This window comes from Pelodiscus sinensis, chromosome 1, assembly GCF_049634645.1.
Source record: "Pelodiscus sinensis isolate JC-2024 chromosome 1, ASM4963464v1, whole genome shotgun sequence".
Taxonomy (NCBI): domain Eukaryota; kingdom Metazoa; phylum Chordata; order Testudines; family Trionychidae; genus Pelodiscus; species Pelodiscus sinensis.
Window position 1 is genome coordinate 79,404,999 of NC_134711.1, and position 22,262 is coordinate 79,427,260.

The window sequence follows — 22,262 nt, forward strand, 5'->3', positions numbered from 1 at the left end:
CAGGAGCAGGTGCACATGAAAGTCAAAGAACTGAGGCAGGCCTACACGAAGGCCAGGGAGCACAGCTCCCGCTCAGGGGTGTCAACCCAGACCTGCCCCTACTTCGAGTATCTCCACCACATCCTGGGAGAGGGGTCAATCCCATCCTGCTCCCTTGTCATGGACTCTGGGCTGGAGATGCCCATCATCTGCCACCTGGAGGGCTTAGCTGGGGGCGAAGAGGAGGAGGTGCATAAGGAGGAGGAAGAACAGGACGAGGCCGGCATGGACATGATGCCCACCAGCCAGGAGGTCATCCTGGCTCTCGAGTCAATACCCCCATCCCAAGATGTTGCCCACGGTGGCAAAGTCAGTGACAATGGGTGCCCAGGATGATGATCCTGCCCAGCAGGATGGTGTTGATGGCCCACACCACCTGTAGAAGGAGACAAACAGAATCACAGGGATGCCAGGGAACTCAAGAGGTCCCCGAACCCACTCCCTACTGCCTCACAGACACACCAGAACCACTCCCTACTTACCTCATCCCCCACCAGGGCTTTGTGAGGGCAGGACTAAAGCGTCTTCCAGCAAGGCAGCTTCCACCACTCTCCCACCCCTTCCCCTCTTAAAAAACAAATCATACTGGCATATTTTCATTGCCATAAATTCCCTGCTAATTTTCCACAGAAATCACTCCATTTTAGCAAGGGATTGTCAATCTGTAAGAGAAGATTGGGATCTTGTAGGATGAAAGGCACTGTATAAATGTAGTTAATTTTTGTGCATGTGTTCAAATGTGTGTAGATATAGATATAGATATAGATACATAAATTAATACACACAAACAAATTTTTCCATTTTAAAATCTGGTTTCAATGTGTTTGCCAAAAAGTTTTCCAAGCCTGTTTTTCCTTACGATTTGATGGAGTAATTGACATTTATGGTTTAATTCTTAAAGTCATGTGATATTTTAGATTGTCTTCATTCCACTGGAAAAGAATGAAAAAAGTAAAATTACATTGAAATTAAAATGAAAATTAATTAATTACATCTGAAAGCTAACAAGTTTAGCATGTGACTGAAAGAAACAGAGACCAGGGTTTCTGAAGTAGATTTGAAGATTTGTAACGGGAACTCCTGTAATCTTGGTAATGACCAGATTAGGTATGTTTAAGTACTTTTAAGCACCTTACATTTATTATGGTTTTACAGTCACTGATGAATGTTTACTCTGAAGAAAAGAGGATATGTCCTTTTACTACATAGGAGACAATCTCAAGGGTGCGTCTACACTGGCCCTTTATCTCGAAACAAGCTATCCAAATTGAGCTACACAAACTGCATAGCTTATTTCGAGTTACACAGTGCCAAATTTCAAAATAAACTGCTATTCTGAAACGTCCCTTAATCCTTGTGGAACAAGATTTACAGGGATGTCAGAATAGCGTGCCCATTATTTTGAAAGATATTTCAAAATAACGGGCTTGCTCAAAAGACACAGAATAGCTTTTTTGGGATACCAGAAGTATCCCAAAATAGCACCATTATCTAGATGTACACTTGTTCTGCCACGTATACCCACTGCTACTGCCATTATTTGGACAGTACAGCTTAAGAAGGTACTGTGATTCCTAAGGCTCCCATAGTTGTGCCCACCTCATATAATCAACTAAAAATATGTGCAAGAAGAGAGATGTACAGATTTTTTTTAACAATAGAGAGGAAAACAGGACAAGAAAGTTGGCCTCAAACTGACTCCCCAAGAGGATCTGGAGGAGCTGAGCCCCATTTATATGCAATCCAGTACTAGAGAGCTCAAATGCTTTCAAATAGGATCATGTGTCCTTGTAGTTTTTTCCTTCTACTAACACAAGAGAAATGTCCAAGCCCAAGGAGATTTAACACAGCAGGGAAGGAAAAGCACCAGTTGTGTCACTCCTGAGCCAAGCAACAACATTTTCAGCTTTGAGCCCATTACAAAGGGGAGGAAGCACACTGCAAAAGAGGGTAGCTTATATTTGCACTGGTACCAACTATCATGATTTTGTCATGAGTCTTGCAATATTCGGGATGGTATAGTTAAAGGGTTCTCACAACAGGGGAATCTGCTCTTAGTCTCACATAGTTTTACTGTCAGTACATTGATTGCCATGTCCGTCTACCTTGGGTGATGAATCAGGTGAGCACTGATCAGTCAGCAGAGGATACAGTCAGCAGAGTAAACAGTGAATCTGTTTGTGATCAGGAGCAGCCCGAGGCCGGCTGCAGCAGCTGGCGCCCCAGGTGGAACGTGCAATCGGCGCCCCCACCTGCAGGGCTGTCAATGGACTGACGTCATCATCGGGCGCCCCGTGACGTCATTATCAGGTTCCCTGTTGAAGGCGGCGCCTGAGGCAGTGGCCGAGTCTGCCTATAGTCATGGGCCATCCCTGTTCGTGATGAATATCTGGGACAGTCCCTCCCCCTACCCATGCTTTAAGAAATTGACTTATGGACATAAAAATGCATAACACGAAGATGCTTTGGACAAAATACCTCATGTAACCTATCAATTTTAATGTTTCAATCAGCTGGAACTGTATATCTTATTTTGGTGTATGTATCATTCTTGTATGTAGGATTAGGAATATGGAGTATAAAATAGTTTATGGTTTTAAATGTGCAAATGAAAGCCATCAGAGTGTTTTCTTCAATGTCTGGGTGATCATTTGCAAACAGACTCTTTCATCATTATGTCTTAGCAGTGATTGGTCTCACTCCAACTGGTAGGGTCTAACCAGGTAATTTTCCATGGAAGGGGAGAATGTGAGACAGAGAATTCTCGCCTAAAAATAAGGCTATTTAAGATGCAAAGTTTTCCTGTGTTTTGTCTTTGGCTGGCCTGGCACACCCAAGAGGATGAACCAAAACCCCAGAGAGAAAAAGGGACTTCCCTGCTTTGGAGGCTTATCTGGAATAAGCACAGTCTTAGGGTGAGTGTGTAATAGGCTGGAGTGTGGGTTAGAATTAGCTATGTTCTTCATTATTTTAAATTCGTAATTTACTTTGCTCTGCCTATTTTCACTTGCAACCACTTAAATCCTACAGCTTGAACTTAATAAAATCACTTTTATTTACTATCAAATCCAGTGTAAATAATTGTTACCTGGGGAGCAATCAGTGTATACATCCTCCTTTCATTGTTAAAGGGGGCTTACCTAAATTATTTATTTGGGGCTCTGATCCCATTTGGGGAGTTGTTTGGGGAGTGGGCCAAAAACTGCATTTTCCTCGGACCTAAAGAGTTTCAGTGTCTGTATTGCTCCTTGGGGAGGGCGAATGGTGATCTCAGCTCTGTGCCTTGACTGGGAGATACCATGAGACTTGGCCCAACAGGACAGGGTGGTGAGAAACCAGGGTGGTGAGAGCAAAGAGAAGCATGTCAGTGGCTTTGTCAGCACTCTGGGAAGCATCCCCAAGGGGTCCTCTGTGACCACACCCCGTCACAATGTCCCACTCCTCTTTTTCCCCTGCTGAGGAAGGGTGAGGTGAGCACTAGAGGTTTCCGTGGCTGGAGGAAGGGGTAGTTCACGGAGCCCATGAGACTGGGGACCTGAGAGGAGCCTGGTGTTGAAAACAGTGGGGAGAACACATACTGGAACCCATAAGGCATCAGTGCCGGTAGACCCTTAGCAGCTGAAGGGCCAACAGTGCTTGCCTTAGCCACGGAACACCTAGCATGGTAGCATGGTCAATGTGAGATAGGAGCTAGTGCCACAGCACAGAGATTCTACAGTTGAGTTACATTTATATCCTTCTAGATGAAAGTGAGGCTGCTTCTGGCAACCATGCCAGGCTGCCCCATCCCTGAAGATAGTGGTAACTTGTGAGAGCCATTTTGGGGATAAGAGATTGTAGAGGTACTGAGATTATAGGAGCAGAAGTGGAGCAGAGAGAGAATGTTAGGAAACATGACAAGACAATAGGACAAGTCAAGCAGGGGAGGGAGCAACTGGTTACTGAGGGCGCTGCAGGGAATGTGGAATGGCTGTGAGGGAGAACGTGATTGGTAGAAGATTGTGAGGGATGATATAAGGAGAGTGAGGTTTGGGGCAACTACTCAACTTCTCTAATTATAGAAGAGGCTAGTTCTCCTGGATGAGTAAGAGGAGGCCTCAACATCCTTGATAAAGGCAGTCTAACCACTTTCAGTTTCCTTCTCTTCCTCTGATTTTCATCCCACCATCCTTACCATCTTTTATTCCTGGAGGGACTTCCTTTCCTTAGAGCAGCAAGTACTAATTCTCTCTTCATTCAATCTCCTGAAAAACACCTTACATCATGGCTGCAAGTGCTAGTCCACTTCAATACCCATCTTTGTATCCTGTATAGCATTGAACTCTCTATTGGCAGTCAAGTGATAATAAGTGAAGATGGTGAAAACTTAGGAAATATTTTGTGAAAGTAATCACAGTTCTTCCAATTTCTCCAGCAAAGTTTGAAGTTTCAGCAGAAGGTCTTAAAGATATATAAATTCAGAAGACTGACTAGTGCAGTAGTAATCTGTTAAAACCATCACAATATACCATCCTCTATAGTCCTGCAGTTACCATCAAGATTTACTCCACTCACAAAGCATGAAGATAAGATTAAAATGAAAGCAAATGTCTAATTTAAAATCTTAACTCAAGAACTATTTGTTGTGTCCTTATACTATGTATTGGTTCCCAGTCTTGTCAGAAAGCTGGAGAGAAGCTTGGACTGAACTGTACAAGAAGGGCTTCAGAAAAGTGGCAGCATTTAAAAAACTGCAACTGTCTTTATAACATGGTCCTTATAGGGGTGATAGCTGTTGTCTCATTCTTAGGGTATGTCTTCACTACGGTGGCTACAGGAGCCCAGCTATGGCATTGGCGATGTGCTGCTGTAGCATAGGCACTTCCTGCATTGACGGAAGCAGTTTTTCCATCAGTAAAAGTGATCCACCTCTCTGAGAGGTGGCAACAGAGTGGGTGGAAGAATATTTTTGTCAACCTAGATGCATCTACGTGTGAGATGGATTAACCTAACCATGTCATACTGTATGCGAAATTTTTCACAGCCGTAAGCAATGTAGCTTGATTGACATTTTAAGTGAAGACCACACCTCAGATTTCAGGGTGCAGACCACTGATGTATGATGCAGTTTTATGCCACCAAGCATAACATGGATCTGATCTAGGGTGGCGGCTGTTAGCCACGATCACAATTTAAATTAATATTTTGAGGTGCTCTATCCATTTGTGTCAGAATCTTTGTTCTTGACTTTCTGTGGGTGAAGTCTGTTGATATGGGAGATGTAACCTAATTTAAATCAGCTGGGAAATGGGAGCTGGCACATCTTCAGCTAGTGTGAAGTGTTTTCTGTTTTTCTGCAGAGGATTAGTATTAATAATATGCTTGTCAGGTAAAAAGTCTGAGGTAAACAGTCACTTTCTAAATTTACTGATGAGGACTACTGTGAGTGTATTAGAATAGAACAGGCTAGTTGTCACTGTCTGAATCAGGAAAACAACCAGAAGAACACTCAGAAAAGAAACTTGCTCTTTTTTCTCTATTGCCTTTATAGTGTTTGCATAGTCTTTTATATTCAGAATTTTATTCAGTGCGGCTACGTCTACACTGGCATGATTTTCTGGAAATGCTTTTAACGTAAAAGTTTTCCATTAAAAGCATTTTCGGAAAAGATCATCTAGATTGGCAGGATGCTTTTCTGCAAAAGCACTTTTTGCGGAAAAGCGTCTGTGGCCAATCTAGACGCGCTTTTCCGCAAAAAAAAACCCCGATCGCCATTTTCATGATCGGGGTTTTTTTGCGGAAAACAAATCTCTGCTGTCTACACTGGCCCCTTTGCGCAAAAGTTTTTCGGAAAAAGACTTTTGCCCGAACGGGAGCAGCATTGTATTTCCACAAAAGCACTAACAATCTTACATGAGATCGTCAGTGCTTTTGCGGAAATTCAAGCAGCCAGTGTAGACAGCTGGCAAGTTTTTCCGCAAAAGCAGATGATTTTGTGGAAAAACTTGCCAGTCTAGACACAGCCTGCATGTCTCTTCCCAGGTGGCTGAGGCACTCAATCTTTGGTTTACCACGAGGCAGCACTATCACAGAACCAGAAGCATCCTGACATTTCTTACGGTTTAACATCGAGGCCTAGAGATGTGTAATTCATGGGAAGACACAGTGGATAGGAGTGTTTCTTCAGAATTATTAAGCGCTCATAAAATACTTCTGAATTTTAAATAAGGATAATTACATTTTTGGTGGCATAGCAGTTGCTCTTCCACTGGAGAAGACTCAGTCAGATTTCCCCTCTACACACACACACACTATTAAATGCAGTAAGATAATATTTTGGGATTCATTGCCTTGAAGTTTCATTTCTTTTAGGAAAATTTATAAAAATGTTCTCTCCTCAAGCAAGTATTGGATACTTGAACCACCGCATCTACTTATTTAACAATGGCTAACACCAAAATTATGTGTTTAAAGTATTGGGTGAAGTCGACTACAAAGACAACTTGGTTCCAGTGACCAATATGGGATTCTCAGAAGGACACAAGGTGTCTTTGTATCACCAGTAACAACTGTTCAAAATATTATGTGCTGCCACTTCTGAAGATGCAACCATGTGAGAAACCTAAAGGCTCCTGTAAGTTGGAAGCGTCTGTTCTAGCCAGTCTTTTAACGCATTCTGTCATTAAGCCAGAATTAAAGCTAAATTTTTTTGGCACAAGCTGTCATGGATTCTGTCACTGTTCTGTTTTGTTTTGATATCCATGAGTTATTCTGGAATTTTGTGTGCGATTACATGACTTGATTTAATGGTAAATAATTGAACACATTTCACAGAGAGCTGGTCAATAGTTATTTCCCAAGGCACAAGATTTTCTGAGGCAACCAGGCCCTCATCCAGTTAAAGAAACAGAACTGCAAAAAAGCAAAGAAATGAGTTTGCATATGGATAGTAGATCTATTCCACTCCCAAGTTTCTGCAGAGACCACCAAATATTAAAACACCAGTTTGCCCATACATTTTATAATGAGGCGATTAATTAACTAGAAAAGACATTGATTTCTCATGTTATTAGGAGTCTTACGCCCCAGTTTGGGCATCTCAATAGGGCTTTAAACAAAATTATGAATGTGACTGTAATCATCTCCACTGCTGTTCTTCCCTGTCACAAAATAGCTTTTAAGGTTTACCCTAAACCCAGTCCTAAAGGTGGGTCTCTTCAGTGTCAACAGAATCAAGATTCCCTAAACTCTTTGTCTCAGGATGAAACCAAATGGAGTCTTTCATTCCTTCTTCCTTCAGAAGCCTGAGGACAAGCCAAAGCCTACCAAACCCTTTTCTCACATTTCAACGAATCATTATTCCCCTATTTCCATAGCACAGAAACAGAAGGCCCATACTCCCTTTCATCTGCATGTACAATTACTCACAAATTATGTTTGATTCCCTTTTATTAGCCACCAGTTCCCCTCACCACACCTACCCAGCTCTCCAGCCACCCTCAGCAGCCTTCTTTCCTCTTCTTTTTATAGGTAAGTGTGGGTTTCTGGAAAATTAATGGTTTCCATCCACCACTGGGCCATGCATCTTAACCCTTGCCTCCCAGAACAGAGTCCTAGCACACAGTAAGGCTATTTGATCTCCTATCCTTCCTCACAGTGCCAGGTCCAAGAGTGTGTCTAGACTACAGGGTTTTGTCAACAAAAGTGGACTTTTGTCAACAAAACTATACCTGCGTCTACACTGCCGCTGAGTTCTGTCGATATAACATCGACAAAACTCAGTTTTGTCTACAGCTGTAAACCTCATTCTACAAGGAATAACACCTTTTGTCGACAGAGTTCTGTTGACAGAAGGCGTTATTGCATCTACACTGTCCTTTGCAACAGTATATGTAGACAAAACTTCTGTCAACAAAAGCCTGTAGTCTAGACGTACCCCAAGATAGGTAATATATTCCATTCCTCCCTACACTTTTGTTATCAGGATGTGTTTGCAAGAACAGGCAGTTTTTAAATAAGTGAACAGTTCAGTGGCCATGCTTTACATGATCTAGGAACAATGTTGTGTTGGATATTTTCTGAAGACCTTCCTTCCCTAAAGACCTGCCTTTCCTTTCTCAGTCTCTTGGCATTGACATCCTTTCTGGTTATAATCAGTGTTCTTCCCTCTTTCCCAATTCAAATACCTGTTTCCTGGCTGGCAGGGATTGATTAAACAATGACTCAAGGTACTCAACTGCTCTCTTTCAAAGGATATTGGTGTATCTTAGTATGGCAAGAGCTTACTGTGAAAGGCAGAGACATCTTCAAGCGTCAAAGCTCTAAGGTTGCTCGAATGCACATCCCAGATTAATTGCTTCAGATCGTCAAACCTGAGACTCCCCAGCAGAGAAGCTCGGTTCTGACATGGGTATTTGATTGACAGCCCAAACTTTGTGTCTGGAAAGCTTTTTATCCTATTATGCAATTTTATGGTGCTGTATAACTCAGTCACTCTTCTTGCCTCTGTATGCATTCGCATGACTCTTCCAATATTTTTCCCTCATTAGTTATCGTGTGAACAGTAGCCATTAGTTACAGTTGAGGTCGGACTTTTGCATCTGTCATTAATGGTTGCTTTGCAGTTTAAAGATACCAAGTTTGAGGGCATAGAATCATAAAGCTGGAGGAGACTTCAGGAAGTCATCAAGTCCAGCCCCCTACCCAAGGCAGGACCAATCCCAACTAAATCATCCCAGCCAGAGCTTTGTCAAACAGAGACTTAAAAACCTCTAGGGATGGAGATTCCACCACCTCCCTAGGTAACCCATTCCAGTGCTTCACCACCCTCGTAGTGAAATAGTTTTTCCTAATATCCAACCTAGACCTCCCCCGCTGTAACTTGAGACCACTGCTCCTTGTTCTGCCGTCTGTCTCTACTGAGAACAGCCTTTCTCCATCCTCTTTGGAACCTCCCTTCAGGAAGTTGAAGGCTTCTATCAAATCCCCCCTCACTCTTCTCTTCTGCAGACTAAGGAAACCCAAATCCCTTAGTCTATCCTCATAGGTCATGTGCTCCAGCCCCCTAATCATTTTGGTTGCCCTCTGCTGGACCCTCCCCAATGCGTCTACATCCTTTCTATAGTGGGGGGCCTAGAACTCGATGCAATACTCCAGATGTGTCCTCACCAGAGCTGAATAAAGGGAAATAATCACTTCTCCAGATCTGCTGGCAATGCTCCTCCTAATGTACCCTAATATGCCATTAGCTTTCTTGGCTGCAAGGATATACTGTTGACTCATATCCAGCTTCTCATCCACTGTAATCCCCAGGTTCTTTTCTGCAGAACTGCTACTTAGCCACTCGGTCCCCAGCCTGTAACAATGCTTGGGATTCTTCCATCCCAAGTGCAAAACTCTACACTTGACTTGTTGAACCTCATCAGATTTCTTTTGGCCCAATCCTCTAGTCTGTCTAGGTCACTCTGGACCCTATCCCTGCCCTCCAGCATATCTACTTCTCTCCCTAGCTGAGTGTCATCTGCAAACTTGCTGAGAGTGCAACCCATCCCCTCATCCAGGTCATTAAGAAAGATGTTGAACAAAACCAGCCCTAGAACTGATCCTTGGGGCACTCTGCTAGAAACTGACTGCCAACGAGACATCAAGCCATTGATCACTACCCATTGGGCCCAACAGTCTAGCCAGCTTTCTATCCATTTTACAGTCCATTTATCCAACCCATACTCCCTTAACTTGCTGGCAAGGATATTGTGGGAGACCGTATCAAAAGCTTTGCAAAAATCAAGGTATATTACATCCCGGCTACGTCTAGATTGGCATGATTTTCCGCAAATGCTTTTAACAGAAAAGTTTTCCGTTAAAAGCATTTTCAGAACAGAGTGTCTAGATTGGCACGGACGCTTTTCCGCAAAAACATTTTTGACGGAAAAGCATCCATGGACAATCTAGATGCACTTTTCTGCAAAAAAGCCCCAATCGCCATTTTCGCAATCGGGGCTTTTTTGTGGAAAATAAATCTGAGCTGTCTACACTGGCCCTTTTGTGCAAAAGTTTTGCGCAAAAGAGACTTTTGCCCGAACAGGAGCAGCATAGTATTTCCGCAAAAAGCACTGATTTCTTACAGTAGGAAGTCAGTGCTTTTGCGGAAATTCAAGGGGCCAGTATAGACAGCTGGCAAGTTTTTCTGGAAAAGCGGCTGATTTTCCAGAAAAACTGGCCAGTCTAGACACAGCCCCCCTGACTTTCCCATATCCACTGAGCCAGTTACCTCATCATACTCCCTCTCCCTCCCCCCCCCCCCCACATTAGCTATTTCTGGGACAATATAATTGGCATACTTCTGATTTTTGTTTCTTTTTTAGCATTCAAGTGAATATCTGACCTGCTACCCCATAATACCTCCACATAATACCTCCACAACTCAGTGTAACATGAATTTCTGAGCCAGTGTTAATACCTCTTTCCTCCCTTTGAATACGTTCTAACTCCTTACATTAAATTATATGTTCGATCTTTATTTAGCTGTGATTTTTACAGCACCTTTCCCAGATCTGAGAAAGAGCAATGTGTAGCTCAAAAGCTTGTCTCTCTCTCTCTCTCTCTCTCTCTCTCTCTCACACCAATGGCAGTTGGTCCAATAAAAGATTTTACCTCACATACCTTGTCTCCCTTACAGCCATATATTGAGTCTCATTTAGGTAACATAACACACAGGGCCAGTATAGAGACTATATACCACTTAAGCTCTGTTTTAAGGGTTTAAGTGAGATTTTAGAACTATGACCTTGGGCTGTTCCTCTGCGCAGCAATTACAGTTATTTTTTAAAATGATGAGCTGTGTCAGTCTGCAGAGCATACAAGACATACACTTGCATTCTGGGAAATGTGTGGTGGGTCTGTGGAACACATGCCATTGCTGTGTAAGAAAGTGGATGTGGCTGCAGAGGCCAAAGGTCATCTTCCATTTGAGAGGGCAGAGCTCTGGACAGCACTGAATTAATGGGTACGATACGTTCTCATTTGCTATGGTTCATAACATATTAATAATTTAATTGTCAGATACAAGCACTCTGTGCCTTAATGCAAACGGCAACATAGGGGTGGAGAGTAGGGGTTTTTTTAAAAGAAAATGGGAAAGATCTTGATGTATCCTTCATGTTAACATCTGTACAGTGGGCAAAAATAAAAAGCACAGAAAGACACAGGGGATAGAGTAATAAAGATCCCAGGACTAATATTATTCAGCACATTAGCTACTTTTCTGCAGCTTTTCTTAACTTCAGGGTAAAAAGGAAGCATTTATAGTTAATCATCACAATTTAACATGCTTTCCATCCTCTCATGAAATCAATGGGGGTTGAGGTCATTCAGCACTTCTTAGGCCTGGTTCTTTGGCTTTAACTGGCATATTCCTTATGTGACATTTAAAAGCAGGTAGGTGGGGAAAATACATTTTTTCTGGGTTGGTAAAATGAATCATTTCAAACCTCCAAGTGCAACTTCCCCCACTTCAGCTATGTACTCCAGGTTCCTAACCACAAAGTAATAAGTAATTTTCAAATAAAATGCTAATTCCCCTTTCATGCAGACTTCTAACCACATACCCTAGTTCTAGGAACACAAATAGGCTTTTAATCCTGTCTCCACAAATACAATTGGATAGGTGATTTTGTGTCTCTTTTTTTCATCTGTCTCTAGTATAAAAAAAACTTGGAAAAAAAGCGTACTACCAAATCTTCTGCACACCCACAAGCAGATGCAGAAAAGAAAAACTAGTTGGCCACAATAAACTAGTATAAGAGGCTGGTTAAACCAAATTTGACTGGGATAATCCCAAAGGTGCAGTCCTCCCGTCCCCATAAAAACTGTTTGAACTCAGTATTCTTTCTTTGAGTATATGGATGCATCTTCCATATTTCTGCCAGGGCAGCCAAGGAAAGAGCAATGGGTATGTCTACACTACAGTGTTATTTCAAAACATCTTATTTCGAAATAGTTAATTCAAAATAAGTTATTTTGAAATAACGCTTCTACACATAAAATGCATTTCGAAATAGCGTTTTGCTATTTCAAAATAGCTCGTTCACACTGATTGGAAGCTGAATCGCATTTAAGGCCAGCTGAAACCAGTTCTAGCAGGGCATCAGTTCAGTAGTTGCTTTGTGTGGCTGTTGTCTGAGGCTATCTGAGGCTTGTGCTTAAAACAGGAAAACTGGTTCTCAGGTTTTCCTGCTTGCTTGCCTACCTCGCTGAGGGACAGCAAAGCATTTTTTTTTCTCTGATTGCTTTGGCTGCTCTGACTCAGGACACCAGAGCACTCGGCACCATGGAGCCAGAGCTGCCCCTGGGCACTCTGGTGCTTATTTTGGATGTCTTGCTGCAAGCCTGGCAGCAAGTGCTGGAGACTGCCTGGAAGCTTCTGTGGCAGCCCAACCCCCAGGTCCTCTTCCGGACCCCCCTAGGGGCCATGGAGGAGCAGCGGCCGGACGCCAGTATGCCCTGCCACATCCACATCTTCCTGGACGGCTGGGGAGACCAACAATAGACCCAGAACTTCAGGATGAAGAAGGACACTTTCCTCGAGCTCTGTGAGTGGCTTGCCCCTGCTCTGCAGTCATGGGACATGCACATGAGGCCCACCATTCCTCTCCACAAGTGTGTGGCCATCGCCCTCTGGAAGATCTCCAAGCCGGATAGCTACCAATTCGTGTGGAACCAGTTTGGCATGGGGAGATCCACCATCGGAGCAGTGCTCATGCAGGCATGGCAGTCTCCGGCCACTGTGGTGGGGGGGGTGCGAGGAGGGGATGGGCTGGCCTATGGAAAAGAGGGGGAGGTGTGCAAGTCCCCTCCATAAGAGGGTTTGTTCTGTCCCAGCCGCACTACAGACAGTCCGCGGTGGCCAGGATTGCAGGGGAGGTTGCTCCTGGAGTGGGGGCGTGGGGTAGTGGCGGGGAAGGAGCATTGTCAGCCACCCTGGCACCCCAGTGACTCTTGGTGGTTTTGTGTGTCCCTCTGCAGGTAGTCAAGGCCATGAATAGAGTGCTGCTCCATAAAGTCATCTGCCTCACTGATGTGGACCCGGTCATCGAGGGGTTTGGCGTCCTGGGCTTCCCCAACTGCGGGGGGGCTATCGATGGGATGCTCATCCCCATCAATGCCCCGGAACACCAGACCTCCCTGTACATCAACTGGAAGGGATACTTCTCGGTCATCCTTCAGGCTGTGTCTGACCACTGGGGCTACTTCATGGACATTAACATGGGCTGGTCTGGCAAAGCACATGATGTACAGGTTTACCGCAACTTCTCTGTGTGCCAGAGGCTGCACGCCGGGACCTTCTTCCCTGACTGCCACATCAGGGTCGGGGACGTGGACATGCCTGTCTGCCTGGTGGGGGATGCGGCCTACCCACTACAACCCTGGCTCATGAAAGCCCTTTAATGCCAGGCTCAGCAGGGCCCGCATTGTGGTAGAGAGGGTGTTTGGCCGGCTGAAGGCCCAATTAAGATGCCTCCTCACCTGCCTCGACCTCTCTTTATTGACCATAATTGGGGGGCATGAAGGTGGTAGAGGGGAGGGGGAACCTGGGAGCAGGAAGGGAGAGGCAAGGGGAGGAAGAGGGAGGAGAAGCTCAGGGTTGGGTGTCTTGCCAGCCCACCTGTCTCACAGCACTGTGGGTGCAGGGGCCTCAGCGTCCCTGGGGGGCAGTGGGTATGGAGGGGGGAGCAAGAAGCAGGGGGAGCAGGAGTGATAGCTGGAGCAGTAGCAGGGGCTGGAGTGGCAGCAGGCAGCAATCTCTGCACCATGGTCTGCAGGTGGTTGCGGATGGCACAGCCCTGGTCACGCAACTCCCACAAGCTCTCCCGCCACAGCTGGAGGTCTTCCTGCACCCAGTGCTCCTGGCTGTGGAGCTGCCTTTGCAGTAACCCCAGGTGCTGCCGCTGGTATCCCTCCTAGTTCCGGGTGAGCTTGCTGGCCCGGGTGTGGGAGGATATCCTGGGCAGGGTGGTGCACCCTGCACTCACAGCTGGTGCAGCTGTGGAGAAACCAGAGAGGTGATCAGTTCTCCCTGGGCACACAGTGGGTGAAGCCCAGCCCCCCTCTGCAAGGTGAGGACAGCAGGTCTCCGCACCATCATGTCCTGCTAGCCCCAGAAGTGTGAGCTGGCCGGGGACTGTACCCATGCCCCTGTGCTGTATATAGTGGGGGGGGGGGGGAATGTGCCCTGCTTCTGTGTAGAGGGGGCTTGTGGAGGGAGGGCATTGTGCAGTGTCCCTTCCCGGGGTACGGAGCATGTCATGTGCCTTCATACATACATGTGAGTGGGTAATGGGCCGGGGCCTGGTTTGGCTCAGAGTGGCCACCTCTTCACCCTGGGAAGGGCTGGAGGCCCCTTATTTCGAAATAAGCGTCTACAGAGCGCTTATTTCAATTTAACTATTTTGAATTTGGCGTTATTCCTCGTAGAATGAGGTTTACCAAATTCAAAATAAGTGCTCCGTTATTTCGAATTTATTTCGAAATAGCGGTTTGCCTGTGTAGACGCTATTAACGTTAATTCTTTTAAAGTTAACAGCTGTTATTTTGAATTACCTTTGATGTGTAGATGTACCCTATGATATTTACCATGATTCAGTCACTCCAGCTATAATGTAAGGATGACATAAACTTGACCTTATATAAAATATACAAGCTTTTACTATTTATGCTACCCCTGGGATGTGATTATAATAAAGATAATGTAAAAACTTCAAAGGAACTTTACCACATGCAAAAACTCTTCCAGACAGAAGAAAGGCCTCAATGGGCATTGAAAAGTTTCAGGGAAGATTTTACAAGAATAGTCTCCAGCTATTTTAATGATTCTAATAGCCAATGCACTGCAAGTACTTCTCCCAAGTTGCGTACTTAAACCAATCTAGTTGTTTCACAAAGCTAAACCTCAGAATTTCCATGGATGAGTAAACTGTATATTTGTAAGGGTATAATAATTTAATACTTAAGTTTCATTCACTTATACAACAGAAAAGCTCCAATGTGTCCAATGCCTTGTGTTATAGTGATGTTGATATTCTGTCTGCTTCTCTTTTTTAAGTCTGAAATGTGTTCAATGGCCGTATATTTAAGGACTGACACATGACATTTTCATAACCATTTGCTGACAGTGGTGAAATCATGTCACCATTCCCAAAAGATGCCTTATGAGCCATAATCCTAATATTAAATTCTCTCAAGGTATTTGAGTGTGTTGCATTTAATACAAGTATTTGATCAAGTTAACGAGTTTGAAACCAATCTTTTGCTAAACCATATGTCTGCAGCCCTTCTAGAACTGCATGCTCAATATAGCACCAGCTTCAGCTCAATTGCTCTTTCACAAGTAACGCCAGTGGAAGTCTCAAGTGGAAATGCAGGGTCATAGTGTGACAATTTGGGGAGCTAGCTGTACAATTTATGGACTCTCTGTGAGATTATGAACTCCATTTTGAAGGTTTTTGCTTTTTCTATTGCCTGTTTGTTTCCATGTTGGGCTGAAGGCCCAACAGATAGCGATAGAGGGCTGACAATAGAGAGTTGTCTATACATACTGAACCATTGGATATGTATTCACACAGATATGGACAATGGGGAATGCCTAATACTTTATGTTAACAATGGTAATTAGGTCTCACAAAAGCAATATGAAAAAGCTGCTGCATCCTTGGAAACCCATTTTCTCTGACACCTCAGAAAGGTGAGAAAAAGAGGGAACAGTGAAGATTTAATAGGAGCATACCAAAGAGAGCCAGGTGACCCAGAGGCATTTAAATAAGGGAGCACACAAGAATAAGAGCCCAGGAAGAAGGAGGGGGACTAAGTGATCAAAGGAAAAGGAAGCAAGATGACCAAGAGGGAAGCAGACTCCATGTTGCAACCCATAAACAAGGTGCTGAAGTAGACAAACCAAGGGACTTTGACTCCAGCCCAGAGGAATACTCTGGAATTGTGAGGAAACAGAGGCAGGAACATCTCTCTGATGTTTATTGTTTAATATGACCGGCACTCTCTTGTGATTTATAGGAGTATGTAAAAGAGTATTAATGTGTTAAACTCGGTACAAGGTGCCTGTCTGTGGAGTAACTGTTTTACAATATTTGCAAGGCCCTAAGAGAGATAAACTGTAACCTGAATCTTTTGTAAGAAGTTCTGGGAGATGGTGTGTTGAGCACAAGATAGTCTGAAGGGTCAGCTTTGCACCCTGGGACTAGGCTGCTGGCCAGCAAGAAGAGTTGTGGAGTGTGCTTAAGTACCCTACAACTGCGGCAGTGACTAGACTCTGTCCAGACCCTGTAAATTTAAGCCTTTCAGAGATCCAGGGACACGAGGAGAGGCTGAGGGATTTTTGCTTATTCAGTCTACAGAAGAGAAGAGAGAGGGGGGATTTGATAGCAGCCTTTAACTACTTGAAGGAAGGTTCTAAAGAGAATAGAGAGAGGCTGTTCTCAGTGGTGACAGATGGCAGAACAAGGAGCAATGGTCTCAAGATGCAATGGGGGAGGTCTAGGTCAGATATAAGGAAAAACGATTTCACTGGGAGGGTGGTGAAGCACTGGAACAGGTTACCGAGGGAGGTGGTGGAATCTCCATCCCTAGAGGTTTTTAAGTCCTGGCTTGACAAAGTCCTGGCTGTGATGATTTAATTGGTATTGGTCCTGCTTTTAGCAGGGAGTTGGACTTGATGACCTCCTGTGGTCTCTTCTCTGATTCGAATGGCTTGAATTCCTTGCATAGCAGTCCTAGTGAGTGTCTGGAGCGGGGCGCTGGCTAGGTTCTATGACACATCATTAGGGAACTTAGCCCTTCTGAAAATTACACAGCTTATTCTGGGTATTAGTAAAAAGTGATTCAAGTTATCCAGGGTCACCACTTGCAAAGCCAGCAATTTATCCATGTGACCAGCTATCTAGTGACAACCCGTGGGCAAGCACGGGAAGATTCATGTAACTGTTCCACTGCTATCATAACTATTCTGCATTGAACAGGACAGGATTGACAGCATCTTCTAAGGATATGTGGAATGCACATCCCAAATACTGTCAATGACTCAGATCACAGGATTTAGTGGGTATCTGCAGTGACATTTTTATTTTACAAGCTACACGTAAATCATGCAGAGGGAAAACATGAAGTAATATAAATTCTGCCAACCAATTATTAGAAAAGAAAGCAGTTATCAAAGTCAAGATCTAGCATGTAGCTTTTAGTGGAGCTGGTGAAACAAAGCAGCAGGGTTTCCATTGAGCCAACCTGGCTGAAACATCTAATTTTTGTTTAGTAATAAAGGAGATAAAAAAAGCTTTAGTCTAGATAATATATACTAGTATAGTGAGGTTGCATACAGAACCAGTGACTGCTGAGAGATTAAGTTCATTGGACTGAAATTCTAAATAGACAACTGGCCAAAAACATGTTGCATAACATTTCTCTAGCCCACCCAATTGGTAAGTCTTATAAAGAAGTTAATCTCAACATAACATAAACACCATTTTAGAATTGGGGGATCAGATTCTTAGGACCCATTGGAATAGTTAGGATGCTAGGCATTTTGTAGCCATTCCTTATGTGATGCATCCTTGCCTGTTTTTACTGTAAGAACTTTGGGGCAGTGACTGTCTTTTAATAGCATTCATCTGTAGTAGTTAGGCACTTGCACTATTATTGAAATGCTTCTGAGATTGCACAACTAAAAGCTGATGTAAACAATTTTGTCCTTTCCAAACTCCAGAATAATCAACAAATATTGGGAATCTTGCTTTACTTTTTTCAAATATACACTAATTCTTTACCAGTCTCCTTATCAGCCAGTATGCAAACAATACAGCATTGTGCATGGACAAAGCATTAGTGAGCATAGTTTATAAAGCAGTATTTGGGGCATTTCACATAATGCCAGGTATCCAGCTTTCTACTGGAATGCCTAGTCGAAAAAGGAACCTGCCATTAAAAGCCCAGGCAGTGGCACAGCAGAGCTAAGGCAGGCTTCCTGCCTGCCCTTGGCTCTGTGCAGCTCCTGGAAGTGGCTGGAATGTCCCTGTAGCCTCTAGGCACCGGAGCAACAAGGGAAGCTCAGCATGTTGCCCTCAACCCTGAGCACCAGCTTTGCAACTTCCATTGGCTGGTGGGAACTGTAGAGATGGCGCTTGGGGTGGGGACAGCATGCGGAACCTCCCTGGCCACCCCAGTACCTAGGGCTTCAGGGACATGCCAGCTATTTCCAAAAGCCGCCTGAGGTAAGCACCACCTGGTTTCTGCACCCCACATCTCCTCCCACTCCTCAACCCCATACCCCAGCACAGAGCCCCATCTCACACCCCAGACTTGTCCCAACCTCATCCCAGAGCCCACAACACCAGCCAAAGGAAACGCCCCTGAACCCCCTGCTCCATCCCATAACCTGAAACCCTGATTTCTGGCCCCACCCCAGAGCCCACCCCCTCAGCCAGAGCCCTCACCCCTTGCACATGCCACTCTGCTGCCCCAGCCTGGTCAAAATGAGCAAGCAAATGAGGGTGCGGGAGAGCAAGTGACAGAAGGAAGGACGATTCAGTGAGTGGGTGAAGGGGTCTCTGAGAAGGGGCAAGGCAGGGGCGGAGCCTCAGCAACCAGGTGACCAGAGCGCTCATTTTTCAGAAGGTTGGCAACTCTGTATAACCTACACCAGATATCCATGCATCCTTCTTTGACTGCTCTTCACCCAAGCTGCTTTGTTTTCTGTTCTCCTTCTTCACTATGTTGTTATCCTAAAAGGGCTGCTTATCAGAAGACTGGAGCAGAAAAGAAAGCATACAGTAGCTCCAGATGTTATTGTTTTAAACTACTGTGCAATGTCATATTGCCACCTTGTGGTTAGTAAGTATTATGAACATCAGTACATAGTTCAGGTGAGCTCAATATTTCTTCCAACCTAAAGAGACAGAAGAGAGCAGTTCAGGAAATAAGAAGAAAAATACTCAACAGCTTATGTTTGTACACACACCAAGGTGAGGATGGAATGGGTGAAAAACATGGATGCAAAGATCCATAAAAAAGAGAAACCTATTTCATTCTCATTTTAAATTTTCTGCACGAAGAGCTTTTTTTTTTTTTTTTTTTTTTTTTTTTTTGCATCTGGACAATTGATATTTTGATACAAAAAAGCTATGTTAGATACAAAATGGCAGATTTCTGTCTGCAAAAATGTAAGACTATCATTGTGATTTTTTTGTCATTTACATCAGGAGGAGTGTTGTTGGCTGGTGAAGCAAGAGAGATTTCAATCTGCTCTAGATCATATTTGCAAATTCTATACACACAAGTCTTCATAGCTGGGTACACACAACTAATGAACATGTACTGCTGTCCTGTACCTTTCTCATACACTAGAAAGGAATCCATATGCTGGAGACAACTGACACAAATGCTAGCGAAATCACACACAAAGCCAGGACTGATGCTTGAGCTCTGCTTACATAAACATTCACCACTTAAAGAAAATCTCTCCTACTCGCCATCTCCTTGTGTGTCTGCTACTACACTGTGACATGATCGCACACAAAATTCCAATAGCTTGTAAGCTCTTCTGCAACAAACATTCAATTTCATTGACTTTCTAGAATTGGGCTTAAGGAACTAATATAATCAAATAAGTGCTAAAGATGCTAGGCTCCCACTACCACTTTTGCTGCTGCTTGTGCCCTCTATTAGGATTCACTAAAGTAATTATATCTATAGTGATGTAGAGGTGACTTCTCTTATGTATATACTAGACAGCAAGCTGAACAACCTAATGTCAGTGATGACTGCTAGCCTAGAAAAGTGTGGAAAAGATATACTTTCCTCTTCCTTATTTTTCTTCACCGAGCAAACTACTAAAAGACCAAGACTATCAAGAGTCATCAAATGTTTAAGAACTTGCAGTAGATAACGGTGCTCCTGCAGGCCATCTAATTCCAGTCAAAACTAGAATAGCTGCCAGACAATCATGGAGAATGTGATAAGCCTGGTATGCACTACTGGGTGAAGTTGACCTAACTTACACTACTCCAACTTTGTGAATATATAGCTGGAGTCGACATAGTTTAGGTCATTGTACTGTAGCGTGTACACCATGCTGTATCAACAGGAGATGCTCTCTCATTAACTTACCTTACGCCTCTTGTTCCAGTGGAGTATCTGCTATTCTAAACTGTGCTAGGCTTGGGGCAGAAAATCAGTGAGCAACAGAAAAATCTGGCCCTGCGTGTCTTGTTTCTTTACACATCCCTCTACTAACACGATGTTCCTCGCTCCTTCATATTTTTGGCAATGAATTCTAAACTGCTTAGTCTTGGACCCATTATTGAACAGCATATGCAAAGTCACACACATACACACAGCTGGGATCTCAGCCTACTGCATAATTGAAAACAAACCCAACATCCTCCATTTGTATTGTCAGATGCAGAAAATAAGAGCCTGATGCTAGCATTTTATAACTAATTGCCCAGATAAGAACTGGCCTACCCACAGCAGCTGTTCAGACCTTTGAAGCAGCCTCTGCTGTGAAGTCCTTTGGGATTGTGGATAAACTGACATCTCCAGCAGTGTACAGTAAATCAGAAAGTATCTCGGGAGCATTGGCATAGACATGTTGTGTGGGAAGAGCTAGTTATATTCCTTCCACCCCTGTTGAACAGTTGGTCTGAGCACTACAGATAGAGAGCAGTGGGTTAAAAACAAAACCTAGTGTGCTTTCGCCAAAAGGCAGTGCTTTGAGTCAGTGGTGCCACTGAGTCCCTACACAAAAGAGCAGACGCTCTTTGGCTTCATGTAGCATGATAAATTAATGAGCCAGTCACATAATTTTGTGAATGTGATGAAGGCTCTTTTCAGACATTTATTGCCTTTACTACTCCAGCATCTTAAATATGGACATATTTAATGTACTGGAGGAAAGCAAGCAAGCAGGTCAAAAGTTATCTGTTTTGTGTCATTGTAAAGTCTGTCCCCAAGGCTCTTGGTGGATGTGTGTCTCTAATCTAGCATTAAACAATAAAAAGGAATTACAACTCAGACTTGGACTTCTGTAGCTCTAATGAACCTTCCCCCAATGAAATGCATAGCCATTATAATAAAGTCTTAGCTAACATTGTTATTTTTAAACTAAAGAAAAGCAGCACTTTAAGCAGCTATGGAAATATGTTAACTAGGTCTTCATTAGATATAATGAAGTATAGACATTTTTGTTCAGGCCCTTAGTGCTTTATTTGAAAAGCTATCATTAGGGGATTGCTTCATACTTGAGTGAGCAAGTCAAATTATACCACATGACCACTGAACAGGTCATATTTTAAGAAACTGTAGTCTGGGGGAGGATCTAAGATAGAAACAGAAAGTGACCGCATGTCACGGGGTGCCTCACCCCGCACGGTTCGGCCCTGGGGTCAAGCCTTTACTCTCACAGGCCCTGAGGCCTAGTCCATAGTAACTGCAGGCCCTGCAGCCCAGTCCAAGCTCTGGGTGGATGGGGTACGGGAGTCCGGGCCCTCCCTCTCCACCAGACCCCAACCCAGGGCCCTAGTAGTGGTGGGTGGTTCCCACCACTGGCTCGGCGGGGAGTTCTCCCCATAATGCACCAAGCCCATCGGGGGGTTCCCTCCCCCTGCCCTGGGTTGCTTCCTACCCCAGTGCCCTGGCTGACGGAGACCCCACCTGCCGAAGCGGTGCTGGCGGTGGCCATACTGTTGTCAGGCTCGATGTCTGGGTCACTGGCGCCAGGGTTGTCCACCGCGGCTGGATGGGCTGCCCCCCGGGGTCGGTGTTGCGGTCGCGCTCGGCCTAGGAACTGCAGCGGTGAGGGCGGCAGGCCCGGCGGCTCCTGCTCCGGCGGCTGGTCCGGTGACTCCAGCTCCGGCAGCAGGTCCGGCTGGGGCTCTGGAGGTTGGGCAGGAGTTCCTCCCTCCCCGGAGGCCAGCCCCAAATGAGCTGTCTCCCTGCCTTTATACCTGGCCCGCAATTGGAGCATGCCCAGCACTGGTGTGGGGGTGGGGCCTACACAGCCCAGCAGGCTCCCCCCTTGGCCAGTGCGGGGCTAGACCGCCCTGTCACACCCCACCAGAATAGAGACTGGGGGCACATTACCTATGTTTTTAACTCCTTTTCTCTGTTAGTCATTGTAGTTCTTGCCTGACAACAGCATGGTCACCGCCAGCACCGCTTGCGCAAGAAAACGTCCACACTGC

General features: G+C 44.6%; 1 long non-coding RNA gene across 1 annotated transcript; it reads left to right on the forward strand.

Moving 5' to 3' along the window:
- Window positions 1-2,825: 2,825 nt before the first annotated feature.
- On the forward strand, window positions 2,826-15,261 carry LOC142826585 (uncharacterized). Its single transcript, XR_012900802.1, has 2 exons — window positions 2,826-2,954; window positions 13,042-15,261. It is a non-coding gene; the product is annotated as an uncharacterized LOC142826585 (long non-coding RNA).
- Window positions 15,262-22,262: the final 7,001 nt, after the last annotated feature.